Consider the following 16,576-nt stretch of genomic DNA (forward strand, 5'->3'; position numbering starts at 1 on the left):
CCTCATCCTTGAGAGCTCTAGTATTTCCTGACATTCCTCTGTCAGAAGCTTTGGTGAGCATCACCACAGCAACAATTCAAAGGGGACAAACAGGAGAACTGATGTTCAGAAATATATTTAGTGACACAGTGAACTGCTGTCATAAAAAAGATCAAGTGAGTCATCAGAAGAATGTAGGGACTTCTGAGATGTCTGTTTGAACACAAAAAAAGCTGCTTCATTGAGCAGTCTCTGTTTTAAAAATGGGTAGCATTGTATTAGACTGTGTTATCTGAAACACCTTTCTAAATTATAAAAAATAGTTCAAGATCATGGTTGTGGGATTTTCCACCTCCTGAAAGGAGGTGGGAGAATTCTTCTTATTCTTAATAATAGTCTTATTTTATGTTGCTGGTACCCTTGGTAGCACCTGCAACAACTGAAATTTAAAAGGGTACAAAAATATTACATTATGAATATGCCATGAGCATAAAATAGACCACGTAGAAAAGATACAAGCAAGTAGATATAAAGATAAAATGAAATCTGCAAGGCTTCATACTAAGAAAAAACAATGGGCATAAGGAACATCTGTAATAGAGCAGCAGGAAATAACTCCATTTGAACAAGAACATTAATAGCATGAAATGAGGCAATGAACCTGACAAATGGATATGTGGGTGCATATCCACTCCCAGCTGGGAGATAGGAACTCTCGGGTTACAGTCTAGCTGAAAAACACACGGGGTAGTCTGTATGGATTTGGAGAAGTAAGCAGGGGAATGCATCATCTTTGCCTCACAGAAAGATTCAGATTTACTGATCTTTCTCTTTGTCTTGCACTGCCAGGAGAGCCAGAGATGGCACAGCTGACTTCCATCCCTCCCTCCCTCCCCATAGAGTTTCCAGCACTGGGAAGAAGAAGGGTTCAGGGCACTGGGAGTGCATGACAAGAAAGGGCTGTTATTCAGAGTTACACTTGAAAGAAGGGGCATAGAGAGCAACAGAAATAGTGAGAAACTGCCACACAACTCTCTGTGCTGTCAGCACTGAAAATGCACCTTAGGGTCCTTAATTCTTGAATGCTTGCACTGTGAAAGTCTATCCTTCAGAGAATAGGTTCTCAATGGTTTTCAAAATTCAGGTCCTTTGATGTGCATGAAAATGGACACCAGAATTTGAGGCATTTAAAGTGCCAAGTTACTTCTGAAAAAGGTTATTAAGCCTTGATCTCTATGTATACACACTTGGAAACCTTGGACTTTGCTTACAAAAATGATTACAGAAACCTTAAGCTCTTTTAAAGCCCTGACTATCAATGACTGGAAAGTTTATGACCTCTTTTGAGCCTTGTTGGTGGAAACGTAATGAAATACTGCTTTGTTGCACAGCTGACATTTTCAGATGTGTGAAGCTTGAGTTTTTCCACATCCTTGATTTCTACAAAAAGAAAAATCTTGCTGAAAATCCTTTCAAAATTTTATATTAACCCTTTTATAGTCTGTATCATTAGTTACCACTGCTGAATTTTCCTCACTTTCTTCGAGGATGGGGTATCCACTTAGAGCCTTACCCTGGACTCTTTGCCTGCAGTTGGATTCACAGCACAAAGTTCCCCTTATTGCATTATGCCATGCATGATTCAGGGTATTTGGTGAATTAAAGTCACAGTAATAACAAATTAGCATGGAGAAAAGGCATAATAGTGAAGAACTCTTTCAGATATATGAGCATCTCCTTAAGAACTGGGATTGAGGAAGGAAAAAGATAAAGGAATGTACTGAAGCAGATTGAATAGCTCAATACTTTGTAGAGTGATATGGGTTGAAATAGTCCTCCTGCATCACAAGATATTAAACAAAAGCCATTCAGGTTCAGACCAAAATGCCGTGGTAAGGACTATTTTCTGAAAATGCAGCAAGCCCAGCATGCCTGGGAGCAGTTGAATGACCAACATCTAAAACACCAGCAACAGAAAGTCATTGTAAAATCCAACTGTTTACTCAATTCCACTCTGCTTTGTTCTGTTGTAAACCCTGTTGCAAGTTGCCTGTAAGGAAACATGAGAGACCTACAAAAACCTGGATATAATTCTCATGAAGGAGTTAAGGATAACACTCACTTCAGTCTAGCAAAGACAAGGCATTCACTCCTTCATCATTATCTCACTGGTTTAACACCTGTAATATTCCCAAATAATAGACATGCCTTGTGCTCATGCAATTAAAGCAATGTTACAAAGATGGCTGGAGAGTTTAGTGGCCAAGCAATGTTATTTTAATTGTGCATTCCATTACTGTCCATTGTTAAACAGGAAGTATCATGCAGTCATTGAACAGGAACAGAACATTTCAGGTACAAGGCAATACTTTTCAGAAATGAGAGGATGAAACTGCAAGGGCACAGAAACACTGTGAATTGTTTCCCTGGGATACTGACATAATAAAGGGACTAACTTTCCCTGAAATTATGTGAAGTGCAGGCAGATACCTATGAAGCTGAAAAGAGAGGGCTGTGTCATTCAAAGATCTGAGACTTTGGAAAATTTGTGTTAAGGAAAGTCACTTTTACATGCCCAGAGAGTGGGTAGGAAAAGAGTATGTAGATTAGAGTCTGAATATTTTTATAGTTGGTTGTTTTTCTACTCTCTCATTACCATTCCCCTTCAAAGGAAGGTAGAGGAGAAGTTTGAGTGATAGTTCTACATCCTCCCTTTCCAACCAGACCATTTGAAGTCCTGGTGGGTGAGGTATTTGCAGCTTGGAATGAGCCATTTGAGTCATATTTCACTGAATGGAGTTAGGAAATTCATCAGACTTCTAAAGGCAGCACAGCCTGCGTGGTCAATATGCAATAGCCAGTTAAGAATCTTATGGAACTAAATGTCAACAGAAGGAGGCAAAGTAAGGTAAAAATCTGAATAGCAACTCTGGAAAAAAGAAAATATTTTAGAAAATATGAGTAAGATGTAGGCAAGAAGTTTATACGTGCAAAATAGTTGCCAAATAAGGTACCAAGTAAGAAAATGCCTCAAGGATATAAGATGCAAAGGAACCTATAAGAAAACATTCAAATTAGGTATTACCCCATTTGGAAGCAGAGCAACAGACAGAGCAAATAAAATTTCATCTGCTATAGGAATAGATGTGCTTGAAAATAACCATTTCAAGGTGCAAGTCATTCACCACTCAAAAAAAATAAGCCATAAAAAGGAATAGACTCTCTCAAGCTGTCAGACCACCAGCCTCTTCTGAACTCTATCCTTCAAAGAGAAGTTTCCTTCTCCAAAGAGTGACATATTCTGCTACTATAAAGTCGTTTCACTGGAATAATTTATGGGAGTGAAACAAAGGAGTACTGAAAAGACAAAAAGCACAAAAGAAAATACTTGTCCCTAAAAATTCTGTGCACCTTGGAAAACTCCATCCCTTCCATTTAAAAAAAAAAAAAAAAAAAGACAATAGTGGATTTATGGAAAATCTAATCCATTTGTTCTTCCAAATTTGGCAAGTGCTTTCATGTTGCTTTTCCAGATGAGAATATTCTGAGAAAAGATAGTTCTGAAAAAATAAATATAAAAAAATATTGTAAGAAAATGTGAATATGCAGAGTAGCCTCATCTGTATGATAAGACATAGACCAGGGAGATCCTACGCTGCTGTAAAATTTTGGATTATGAACAAACATCTCAGAGACAGGTTGGGGAATTTGTTGGTCCAGTGAGTGGGTCAGGCCTCTCACCCTTCTACATGTCTTTGAATTTCTCCCAACAGGCAAGATAATGGAAGTGTTGAAGTTCTGGTGGCCTTTTCTGCATCTAGTCATTCATATTTATTTTATTATGGGTGAAAGTAGAAATAACAAGTTAAGGGGAAAAGATAATGGCTCATCAGTGCAGTCTAAGATCTACATCAATGCATCTGCTTTTAAATAACTTTGTTCTCATTTTTGAGTAAGAGAGGTTTGGTCTGGAATAAAAGTTCCTTTCGTGTCTCTTGCTCTGATCCAGTGATTTGCACTCAGTAGGTGTTTCTAAGTCAGACAAGTTTCAGCAATCATGCCAAACTGATTTTTCACTACAATTAGATTTTTCTGTTTTCTACCAGCCTGACCAGAACATCTGTTATCATGCACCACTTTTATCCTGCATCTAGTGTTCCCCAACACAGAAGTGCCTGCATTTTCACTGAGGCAAAGAAAAGGTCCAAATAGTATTGTTTTGCAGTTCCAAGACAAATTTCTAATAAAAGCACTTATTGCAAAGCTAGTCACACAAAAAGGTATTTCCAGGTTTCAGAGGTCTATGAGGTAGTCCAAGATTTGAATCCAAGATCCTTCACAGTGGTGAATGCAATTTGGTTTCTCATCATATACTAGAAGGCCACTTGCAAAATCCAGTTCCAGCTTAGATCTTACTTTCTATGTAGTTTTCAGATCTTTGTTTTCATACTCCTAGATGAATCTACATGTGGATCTTAACCATTGCTAAAAAAGAAGCTATCAACTCAATATTGCACTAACACTTGAAACCTTAAATTATCAACACAAACATAATCAGTTGTTACTGTCTTTCCTAGAGGAAAAAGTCTCTGGGATATTTTGTGATAGATTTACACTGTCTTTACTTATGCAAAGGTCACCTTATTTCAAGGTTTTTTGCTTGTTATTTAAAAAACATTTGCATATTTTATTAGCTCTCTATGAAAAATGATCATCTTGTCTGGAAAGTAACTCCCACAATAATGTTACAATAGAAGATGACATGTAAAACAAAGATTTAAGACCTTAAGTGCTTTCAAAGATTAATCTAATTACTTTCATTTGGGTTTTTTCCCGTAGTTTGAGATAACTTCAGCCTTTAACTGTAGTCTTGCAAAGCTGTGTGACTTTAACAACTCACTTCTACTAGTAAATAATCTGCAACAAAAATTTAAATCTTCATTAAAAAAAAATCATTCTTCACTCCTGTTGTAAATAGAGGTTCTCCAGAGTTTATTCTGCAAAGCTGCCCATAAATTTTTGCACAAAAAGAACCACCAGAATATTCAGATATGCAAAATTCACAGATTATTGAGGGACTGTCAGAAGTTCAGGTTTTCCTCAAGGAAACTACTTGCCATTTTCCTACCAAAGATCCTTCCATTTTTCTGGTACAAAGGTGCAAGTAAAGACTTCCCTTCCCGCTCAGAACAGGCAGGAGTAGATAACATCTTGTATGAGTCAAGATCCTCCTATCTGAGGAATATCCAAAGTACAGATAAAGAGTAGTCCTGGCTCCACAGATTATCAATAGATAATAGTCCCATTTATGTAAAATGGTCCATGAAGAGATAGAAAGCCCCTGCCACAGCACTCTTAAATGAGTTACATGTTATGTTGCTGTAAGCCAAAAGCATCACAAAATAATATCCTGCCCCAGCATGCACATAAGGCTCGTAAAAAGCAAGATTGTTCTTCCTTTTACAGTAAAATATTTTTTAAGCTAAACTTGGGAATCAAAAACATATTTGGACCTCAACTGTGTCATTTCAATATGATAGAATGTGCAAGATTCAGGTATATCCTTTCATGATAAAGTGCTGGCAGGCTATTTGTTTTATGGTAGCATTACCAAGTAACAATGCTAACTCAGGAAAAGTGATGAAAAGGTCCTTCCAGGCCTTGCTCTTACATTTCTGAAACATATGACCTGTTTTGACCAATAAGGAAGCCAAAGGTTCTTTGGGATTTAGTTTTCTTTACTGAACTTTGTATATTAAGATGAAAACACACCTCAGAATTCAAGGTGAGCAGCTACTAAGACAGAGCACTGGAGAACTAGAAACAGTGAAGCATTCCAATCACAAGGGCAATTGATGAAATGTGTCCTATGACCACACATAGTAGTGTGTGGAAACCAAAGGCTGCCCAAGACCACAGTTGTTGGACCACATAGTAGGCACAATTTTGGTAAATAACTTCTCCCTGTAAAGCATCAAGCCCATTGCTCATTGTCTGGCATGATTGAAATAGCAAAGATGTAAAACAAATGTGTGTAACAGACTTGATCAACCCTATCAACCCTACCACAGGAAATCTTTCCATTAATTTGAATTTTGGTTAGATTGCTCTCAACCAGTATCTTCTAACACTCATGTTCTAATGCAGCTGATTGTTCCCTGAAGGGATACAAAGGACTGGATTAGTCAGAAAGACTTCAAAAATTAATTACTAAACATGACTCATTTTACTATTTATAACCAATTGTTGCTTCTTCCCATTTACAATTTTTAAAAGCCACTTGATGGCATAAATTCTGGGTTGACATGTTACCCTGCATCTCACAAGCACAAGTAATTCTATGTCCTTTCCTAGAACAACTCCAGATCATCATATAAATATTAAAATAGACTCTGAAACACATCTTTCTTTCATTTAATTTTCCTAGGAAATTTATCAAAGCTTTGGTCAGATGTCTGTTGTATGATATTCCTGCTAAGGATTAACATGTGGTCACTGTGATGTTAATGAGCAATCAAAAAACATGGATTACAATAGGTATGCACACGCACACTCTTACTCCAATGAATTAAACTAATAGTAGAAAGCCATGTTATCAGATCTCCATTTTTACAGTTCAAAACTTCACAATAATATTGCAGTAAGTATTGCTGCTGCTAATTCAGAAGCTTTTTGGTGTTTCTTCCTGTAAATTTTTCTCAGCTAAACAATTATCCAACTGAAAAATACAGCTTTCTTTGTTTTATAAAATTGAAAAAAAAATGTTTCTCTGAATTTCCTTTATCTTCCCGGAAGCTGATATTGACACATTTTGTGTGTTAGTGCAGTGAAACCTTACTAAGTATTGACACTGGTTTACTAGTGTTCATTCAGATGAGTAAAAATTAACATTTACTCTGCTTCAGTATCATCTTCTGCAAGTACATATTTCCACATTAAAACTTGAGGTTTTTTCACAGAAAAAAAAAAAAAACTTTGACAAAAGTAACAAAAGAAACAACTATTTTCAGGTGTGACTTGAGCATAACAAACATAGTCACAGTCATGTTACTGTAAGAAGAGCAGAAGGAAAAGGCTGAGGGGCTAAGCAATTGGTTTGAATTAGGGGTACCCAGAGAACTGGAGTTGCAAAATCATAGCTAAGTGGACCTTTTCCCCTGTCAAGTTTTAGAATCAAAATGTTCAGAGCTTGCAGAAACCTTCTAAGCTGACTTAGGGCCCTCTGTAGGTGAAAAACTTCCCTTCCAAATGCCACTCTGCTCTTAGCAATAACAGGATGAGTGATGGGGCTGGCTTTTATCTCATCTTGGCTGTAAACCAGTGGTAACCCCTGGATTTCAGTTCTAAATGACTTTTCACTCACAGTACTGTACCCTCAAGAAGTCTTGGTTATGGCACTGAAAGCAGTGCTTACTCTGTATTTTTTCAGCACTTTCCTTCACTTACAAGAGATGACAGGGACAAAAATTGCAGAAAAATACATTTCTGCTTCTTGACACACAGCAGAAGTGATTCCACATAAGCAACTGCACACTGAGTGATGGAGATGGGGTTTTGCCAATAGAAGGTGAAGAGAGTAGGGGGCACTGATTTTGAGGGACAGATTCAGATGGGGCAAGGACTGAGGGTTGAATGAGTTATCCTCATTCTAGGAGATCAACCATTTCCCAGAGTGTACTTGCTTCTTAGAGGAGATGACAGTTTTGAAAGAATCAGCAATATATTTGTTAAACTATGAGAAAAGGTGAAAAGATATAAAACACAGAAAAAAATCAAAACTTTTGTGTTTTATATTGATAGTATCCTGACTAGAAAATTTCTAAGATTTGGAAAAAAAAGTAGGCCTTCCCAGAAGTACTATATAAGAAATTGGATTTTTTTGCTCTCAAAGGGAAAAATAAAATTTGAATGTTTATGTGTGTCATGCTCTAGATGACTATACAGCGGCATAAAAATTATTTGATAAACAACAAAAGACCTTCTCCAAAGAACAGGGTATAGAATATAGGGAATGGAGTTCCTGCCTCCTGGAGTTCTTAATTCCATAAGATTGACAAGATAAATCTCACAAGGTCCTTTTTTTTTTCATTGTCTTCATCTTCTTAAGAGGAATTGGCTAAGAAGGAGAGGAAATTTGGGCATTCATTTAATCAGTGATTCAGAGAACCAGTAATGAAAGTTAATGTCTGATGCCAATAGAAAATGTTGAAGCAAATACAGAAACACATATATTAAGTACATGCATGTGGTGTCACAAAGACTTTTCTCTGATAAACTTGCATTTTCCCAATTAAGAACAAAATTTAATTTCATGCACAAAGTCCGTGTGCGCGTCTTTTTTCTCCTCTGGCTTTGACATCATTCTGCAGCTCTAGTTATTACTGTGTAATTGTCTTGAAATGTAGTTATTGTTAGGAATCGTTGCAGATGTTCCCTGTGTAATTCAAACTAAATGAATATAGAATTAAATTACCAGTGCAAAGCTTTAGCAGGGCAAGTTGCAGCAAAAATGGTAAATTATTCGCTCTCTTTAGAGGAAACTATCCAAAAGTGTAATGGGAAGTTAAGTAAGCAGTATTTCTTGCTTGGGAATCCAGAAAGATTCAAAACAGGATTACAGACTTAGTGGTGAATAGCTTAATATATTGTACCCATTCAAGACATGTAATATTGAAGTACCATTGCTCTGTGAGTCTGATTAGGGAGAAGTCAATAAAAATGCACCAGCAGCTGTCTTCAATTTTACTGGGCTCTGGGTTACTACCATGGACCAGAGATTGTGGTTATTTTATATTATATTCCATGACACCTAGGACTTTCAGTTCTCTTTGGGAAAGCTCAAAATATGCAAAAGACCCTGATGACTTTGAGTACTTCCCCAGCCATCAGACCACAAAGGGGTAACAAGTACCAAACACCTAATTTTGAAGAAAGGATGTGAGTTCCCAGACCTATAAATCAGACCAGACACACTCTCCACAATGGAAGAGGTGCATATTAATAAGCAAGTTATACACAATAATGTGGGAAAAATCAGTGTTTCAAGGTGCATTTCTGAGCTGGTGTCCCCTTAACTCTCAATCATGAGTGATACTATATATAATAGTTATAGTTCTATAACTATTCAAAGGTCAACACAGAAATGAAAAGAGCAGTTTAAGGCCTTAAAGGAAGTATAAACCTAAAACTGGGAGTTCAGTAGACAAAGTTGATCTGCCAACAGCTTTCAGACAACTGTATGTGGGTTACAGTACTTAGAGACAATCAGTGATGATTCCACAGCTGTGTAGAATGAGCAGACCATGAATGGCCTAGCATCACTTTATTTCTCTTTACAAAACAGAAAGGGGCCATTCAATTCTTAATTTTCTGAAAATGAAGTGTTATTAACATTTTGGACAACTCTGGACATTGACTGGGGCCAAATAGCCTGTGTGTGGGATGTTCAATGAATACACCAGATGAAAAATGTGAAGTTATATGTATCTGAATGAAATTTATGTTCTTTCAAACAAGCTGGGTTTTTTTTCTTTTTTTTTTATTTTTTGTTTTTGTTTTTGTTTCTTTTCCCATTACTTTTCTTTGTTTTGAACATTTAAACTATGTGAGAATCAAAACTTCCAAATAGGTATTTATTTTGTGAACATAGCTAATCCATAAAATCTGGGGTTTTTTTCAATATATTTTTTTTTGTTGCCCTTGAAGTCAGTGATGTCTGTAACAGTTTTCCAGACTTCTCCTGAAGTCAGTGAAAAAAGCTTAAAAGTATGGAGATTTTCCTTCTTAGTGAGAGTGGATGCTACTGGGGTTTTTCTTTGTTGTTTTTCTTTTTAATATGCATCATTCTGCAAAGTCTGGATTCTACATTAATTGATAACTCCTTTTTGCAAAAACATTAGAAGGTTTGTGTCTGAACTTGGATTTATGGCCAAATCAGAAACAAAAGTGTTTTCATTTCCAAAACAGGTTCAACAGATGTTATAGGAGATACCTTACAAGCACATTCATTGAATTATCGACTTGCACAGGCTGACTGTTTGTATAAAAGAGAAGCAAAATAACCACAAAGTTTGGCTTGAGTTAGATCATTAATCCCACTGTTAATCCTTTGGATCAGTCAGTCTATAGGGACAGAATGCAAATGTTTGGAGCACGAGCTTGGGTGATCCACTTTGCCTCTCAAGTTCTGCCCCTCAAGCCACAGGAGATATCACAGAGCACCAACCTCAAAGCTGCCCTCTAGCACCAAACCTGCTCTTTAAGATCTCAGCCTTGTACTTCCTTGCCTTTTAAGCAATGCAGAAAAAAAGTCTTCTGAAAACATCAAAATGCTATTGCTCAAAACCTTAAGGCATATATTAAAGCTAAATGCTGGGTTTATCCAAAATCAATTTGTTTAACCAAATTTATAAGTTGTAAATAAAAATGTAGCAATAAATAGGATAATACCTTTTAAAGATAATAATAAGTGAAAGTAACTGTTTTTTGCTGAATTTTACTTATGCCATTTTAACCAAATCAGCTATTATGAAAAAATTACTTTCAAAATAGCACATGTAGAAGATTATAAATGTCATTCTAGTCCATGATCTCATAAAATGTTCTCCATACATGCACTAATCTTTCTGCCCAGCATGGGCTTAGTGGGAAGTGCAGCATGGACCTCCAAAAACCTCTAGGGCCATATTCCTGCATAGTTTCAGCCTGCAGCATGCTGTTGAACCATATCACCTCATACCTATTCTGTTTATTAACCTGTCTGAAAATGGATTTTGATATTAGAATTTTACATCTTATACCTATGTCTTTCCAGATTGCAAGAGCTTCTTTGCTTTCATGGAGGGTTTTGACAAACTTGCAAGAGTGTCCATGTTTTCCTGAACAAAATTGTTGATGAAAGTCTCTGCTGATATATCACTGACAAGTTTCTTTTTTGTCTGTTGTTCTTTAACTTTTTTTCATTTCTTTTTATAAGCATTATCCTCTTTGCCATTAAGATCTAAAAGATGAGTGGTAATCTTTGACTTTTTTTCCTTCTTCTCTACCAGTGCATCCAAGTCTTATCAGTTCTTTTCATCAAATTTTAAAGTCTTTTACTGGTCTTAATAACCAGTAACTAGCTAGATTTTAGTTGTGTCTGCTTTGATGTTTCTAGCTTTCAAATATATCTTCTCTGGTGGTTTTATTGGCTTGGTTTTGGTTTACTTTTTTCCAAAGTGGTTTTTGCTTTTCCTAATTCTGATCTTATCTTTTAAACACACGTTCTGAAGTTTCAAAGATTGGTCTCTTTCTGATAATTTCTTCCTACTCTATACCACTTTTCCTGATAATCCCACCAATTAAAAACATTACTTTTGGGAAGTCTTCAGGAAATTATTCGAGGTGAGAGAAACTAATGATGAGTAAGACTTCAAGGGAATTAAATGAATAACTGCATAGAGAACTTTCAGTAACTAGTGTTTACATTAAGGCATGTAATTTGGAATCTAGCTGAATCAGAGTCCAAATATATGTAATTTTATCTTATTTTTGTGCAATACATCAGATTAGCATTTCTAGGCTGCCAAGACCATTGTTTGTGTTAAACAAATAACACCAAGCCAGACTGCTACATATTTTAACTGTGGTGTTTTGCACTTAGAATATCATCTGTCAAAAGATTGCTCTCAAAGCACTTCACAGACATTAACTAATTGGGCCTAATGACACTTCTCTGGAAACAATGAAGCATAATTAATTCCCTTTTGTGAAAAGGGAATTTAAGGCACGGAGAGAGCAAATGATTTTTCCAAGGTCATGAAGAATATTGCAGAAGATGTGGGAACAGAACCCAAATGGTCCAACCCTCCAAGTCTGTGGTCTAGGCACAGGAACAGAGCTATCAGCTGTGGGAGGAGGACAGCTCTTCCTTTCTTTGTTGTTACAGAGTATGGGAAATTAATTGCTTTCATTAATTCCACACTAATGGCCTGCAAAGTAACAGTCCATTAGGAAGCAAGCTGTTTGCCTCTCCAAGCTCTGCATTGAAGAAACAGCAGTGAAGAAACTGTGTATTTGCAAGTTATCACTCTGCCATGGGGGGACCATATTATTCATTTTTTTATAGTGTCATTTGCTATTTATTGTAGAGTTGTGTTTCTAATCCTGTGCATTTGTATTCCTCTTGTCCTTACAGTGACAAGAAACAGGCCACAGAATTTCAATTTATGTGTAAGAGGTTATTTCAAGGACTTTTGTAGATATGTAAACTCAGGTCTTTGTTATGAATTTTGAAAATTTTGATTTTTAGCTTAAGCTTTAAAGTCAGAGTTTTCCCAGCCTCCACTGAACATCTAGATGAGACAAGTAGTTCCCATCTGCAAATAACAGGTAATGCACCATTGCAAAAAAAAATTTTAAAGGAAGAATGGGAACTAAACATTCTGCTTTAGAAGTCAGCTTCACTTCCTTTCTCTGTTTAAATCTCCAATGGTCTCTTCTAATAAAAGTTATTGCATAGTTACTACATTATAAACTTATTATAAACAAAATAAGTATATGTGGTCAGACTTTCAAAAGTGATTAGGTATCCAACTGCACTGGCAGCTCCTTGGGAGGTCTTGATAAAGGTACCTGAGTCCCAGTGGGTGGAGAGCAGACAGGGAATAGGCAGCTCTATAGAGACACATCCTTCCATTTCACACAAACTCTCTTCACAGATCACTTCTTTAATTGTCTTGTCCCTTGATACTTTGGTAGCCTTTTTTAACTCCATCTCAGTCACACTTACATGATGAAGCATAAAACAAAAATAAAGGAAATTACTGAGCATGACCCCTCTGCCTGTCTCTGTATCTGCTTTATTCAAAGGTTAAGAAAATGGGAACTTAACCTTTGAAGCTTTGCTGATGGAAATTGACTGACTGTAGGTCTTTTCTACATACTTATTTGTGTGTTTTGAACATTACCTGCCTTGCTGGATAGACTTTTCTTGCAGTTCACGCTGCAAGGTAACTAATAAAATCACTGGAAGATGTATCTGGACTTTCTGAGGAAGGATCTACAGGAATATTTCTGCTAAAGCAGACAAACATGCCACTCTCCTGTACAACCTGATAGGAATTTTCACCTCCCTTTGCACTGATAAACCACTGATTAAAATTTATAGCCATAGACAAAGAAAGCAACAACTGGGATGTACCCAATCTAACACAAAGAATTAAATCCAGACTGAAAAAAATGTGTTTTTTGTTTTAAAAAGCCACCCTTTTCTTGTTGTTGCATTAACCATGATGGATTTAGAAGCAGAATCAGGAAACAAAGAGTATGTGAACCAAAGGACAGTTTATAGAAGGTTTCACATCTGGACAGAATTTTTCTTTCCTATTTAAAAAATATTTTAGAACTTTATCATTTGCAGCTCTCAAGCTGTTCATTGAGAAATTGTCTATAACCTAACTGTAGTTCTTTTAGAGACTGCAAAGAAATATTTCATTTTAAATGGATACCATTGACATTTCCCTGCACCAACTTCTCTTCTGACAATTATTTTCCACTGATGCTGTAGCTATTTCCAGTGTGGTAGTGCTTGGGACTCAAGATTAAGATGGAGGTGCATTACACTTGCTGCTGCTGCTGTAAAGCTTTGCTGGCCTCAGTTTGAACCTAGGTGAGCGAAAACGGCTATTTCAGAAAACTAGAGATACAATCTGCAGGATTCCAGACATCCAGCAAGGCTATTACAGCTTAATATTTTAGTATCTAATTCCAAGGGCATCCAGTAACAGGTAGGACTCAGAACTCCCAGCCAGACATTGTCTTAACTGGGTTCCAAATGTACAGATGTAATTGTGTACTGATGGCCATGCAGCCTCTTAAAACACAACACTTAAATAATGGGCATTTAGCACGTACCTTAAGGTTATGAGTTAGCTCCTTTCTCTCTTCCTGCACCACAGCCAACTCCTGGTGCAGATAACAATGTGTTTGCCTGTCTTTTCACACAAACCACGTCTCACAAACATGGGTACTTACTTTGTCTAGTTGTATAATGTTCTCAATTTCTCACAACGTCCAGTACATCTCAAACTCACTTAATTCCTCAGCTTGAACCTTGACCTCACAACTGGTCATCTTTGTCCCACAACAAGTTGAAATATGTGAGAATGCCACTGCAGGTCCTCCCTTCCCTGCTCCTTTCTTTCCAGACTCTCTACATGATCAAAACCCTCCTAGCTGAGAGCAGAAGTGCTTCTATCCTGGTCATTGTTGAGCCTATAACCTTTTTCAGGACAAGCAATGATGCTCCACTGGTACATATATATACCTGCTCCTTCACCATTCTCACCTTGTACAAAGCAGAAGAGTTTGGGTATTGGGAACCTACAAAGAGGGGGTGGGGGGAGGTATTTTGCTGATCATTCAGAAGACCTAGGAGGCACTGGAAGTGCCAGAGGGGAAAATTCCCTTCTGCTGTTCCCTGAGAATAAGCATCCCTCTGCTATACACAGAGCTTCATATGTGAGAAAAACAAAAAAAAAAAAGCAAACCCTTGCTCACAGAATAGGAAACCACAGCCTCTGGTCCAGTAGTTGTATCCATCTACCAGATTTCTGCCCCCAGACATTTCAGTGCAGGACTAAAATCCTTCATCCTTGAAAAATATATATTTTTTCTTCTTATTTTTTCTCCATTATATTAGTCCAAAACATATTCCAGACTGTCTGCACAGTTTGTGTAAAATCCATAGAGACCAATGAGTTAAATATCAGCTCAGAAATGTGCAACTTGAAAGCAAAGGCTTAAAATGGAGACAGTTTGTCAGCAGTCTCTCCACTTCCTCTCACTAATAGTATTGTGTTATAGTACTCATAGCACAAACCCTTGTAATAACATTACTGGAATTGCTGTAGAGGCATAATATATCCTAAAGTATGTTTATTATAATGCTAAAATTTTTGATATCCATACATTTTTCTGTCAAAGTTTTCATGATGATACTCTTTTTCTCCTAGCATGTGAGAGAAAAGTAGTAATTTGTTGGTTTATGTTTGTGTTACCATATCTCTGAAACAGATTAAATTTCACTGTAATACTACAGAATTTGAATTAATGTTTGAGCCCTTAATTTAACTTTCCCATGTGTAAAATAGGAATATTTATATATGATGCATTTAATATCCATCTTTCAAAAATACTGCTGTAACAATACACAACAATTTGGAAAAAGAAAACATAAGAGGCTCCAAACTGAATTTTGATTAAAGGATTATGCCAAAACACATAATACCATATCACTAACAGAGCTGCACTAAAAAAAATTTGATTAACTGGAAAATCAGATAAAAAATTACTTCACTGGCCCATACTGCTGTGCCTGATTTGGATAGCATTCAAAAATCATGTTTTGTAAATGACTGAATAATATGAAAAACTTCTTTGTCCCTACAGAACTATATTTTAATCAATCTTTTAGAAAACCAGAGGCCTCACAAAAGTGAATGGATATTAAAGAAAACATGTGAATTGAACACTTTAAACAACTGATAGTTCTGTGTGTTCATAGATACACTTAATTTGGCTTCATCTTACTCAGATGTTCTGAGCCCATGTAACTGGTACCACCAGGCTGCTATTTACCTCCCTTATTTTAGACAAATGCCTTGTGTTGGTCTGAGCTGCCTTTGAAACTCAAACAGGGAATCTGACAAACCAGTTTGGAGTATTTGCACCCATGCTTGAAGTGGAGTGAATAAATTGATATTAACTGTATCTAAAGGCCTGTAAATGCAGTACAGTTGGGGGGTTTGCCAGTGATGTCTAGGGGAACCTGACCATCTCTGTGTGGTATGACCAAAACAGGGAACTTGTGGGAAAGGTGACTGGTCTAAATTTGAGAATAATTTTTCATTATGAGGCAAAACTTCTCTAGTTCTCAAAGTGACGACTGTAGCCAAGAATGATTTTTAGCTTTCAGACTGTATCTGGCAAGATCTTTGCCCAGATCTCAGCTAATTATACAGTGAATGTTTAAAGGCATTTTTTAATTTCATAATGGACCCACCACAAGAGTTTTTTTCTATGAAAAGTGCTGAATATAGAGTTCGTGCCACTTTTCCAGAGAGATGAGTGCAGAAAAGTCTATAGGTGTCATGAAGCATCTCAGCTTTATCCAAAGTAATAACTAGACAAATTTATCTGCACTAAGATTTTTTTCCAAAGTGCTAATAAATTTTGGGGGACCATGGGGCAGCAAAAGCAGTTCTTAGTCCTAAAAGGCCTTTCTCTCTGTGAAACAGCCTGCATCAAGTGAAGGGCAATGAGAAAACAGATGAGGACAGCTATTTGGCTATGTCTATACTTTTCTAGATCTTGATCCTCTCAGAAAGATGCATTATATTTGTACACAATGGAAAAAAAAGTCTTTATTTACAATGCTGTCACATCAGATTGATGGTTATCTATTTGCCCCTTTCCATGTCATCTGAGCACAGGTATCCCTCAGCCCTGTGCTCTCAATGCCATTCTTTTCAGAGCTTGTGCTGGGTCCTGGTGATCTTTATCAACCATCCACCCTGTGTTCTAAGATGTTCCCTCAACCAGGCCCATAGGGAGCCAG

Source organism: Erithacus rubecula, assembly GCF_903797595.1.
Source record: "Erithacus rubecula genome assembly, chromosome: 3".
NCBI classification, from domain to species: domain Eukaryota; kingdom Metazoa; phylum Chordata; class Aves; order Passeriformes; family Muscicapidae; genus Erithacus; species Erithacus rubecula.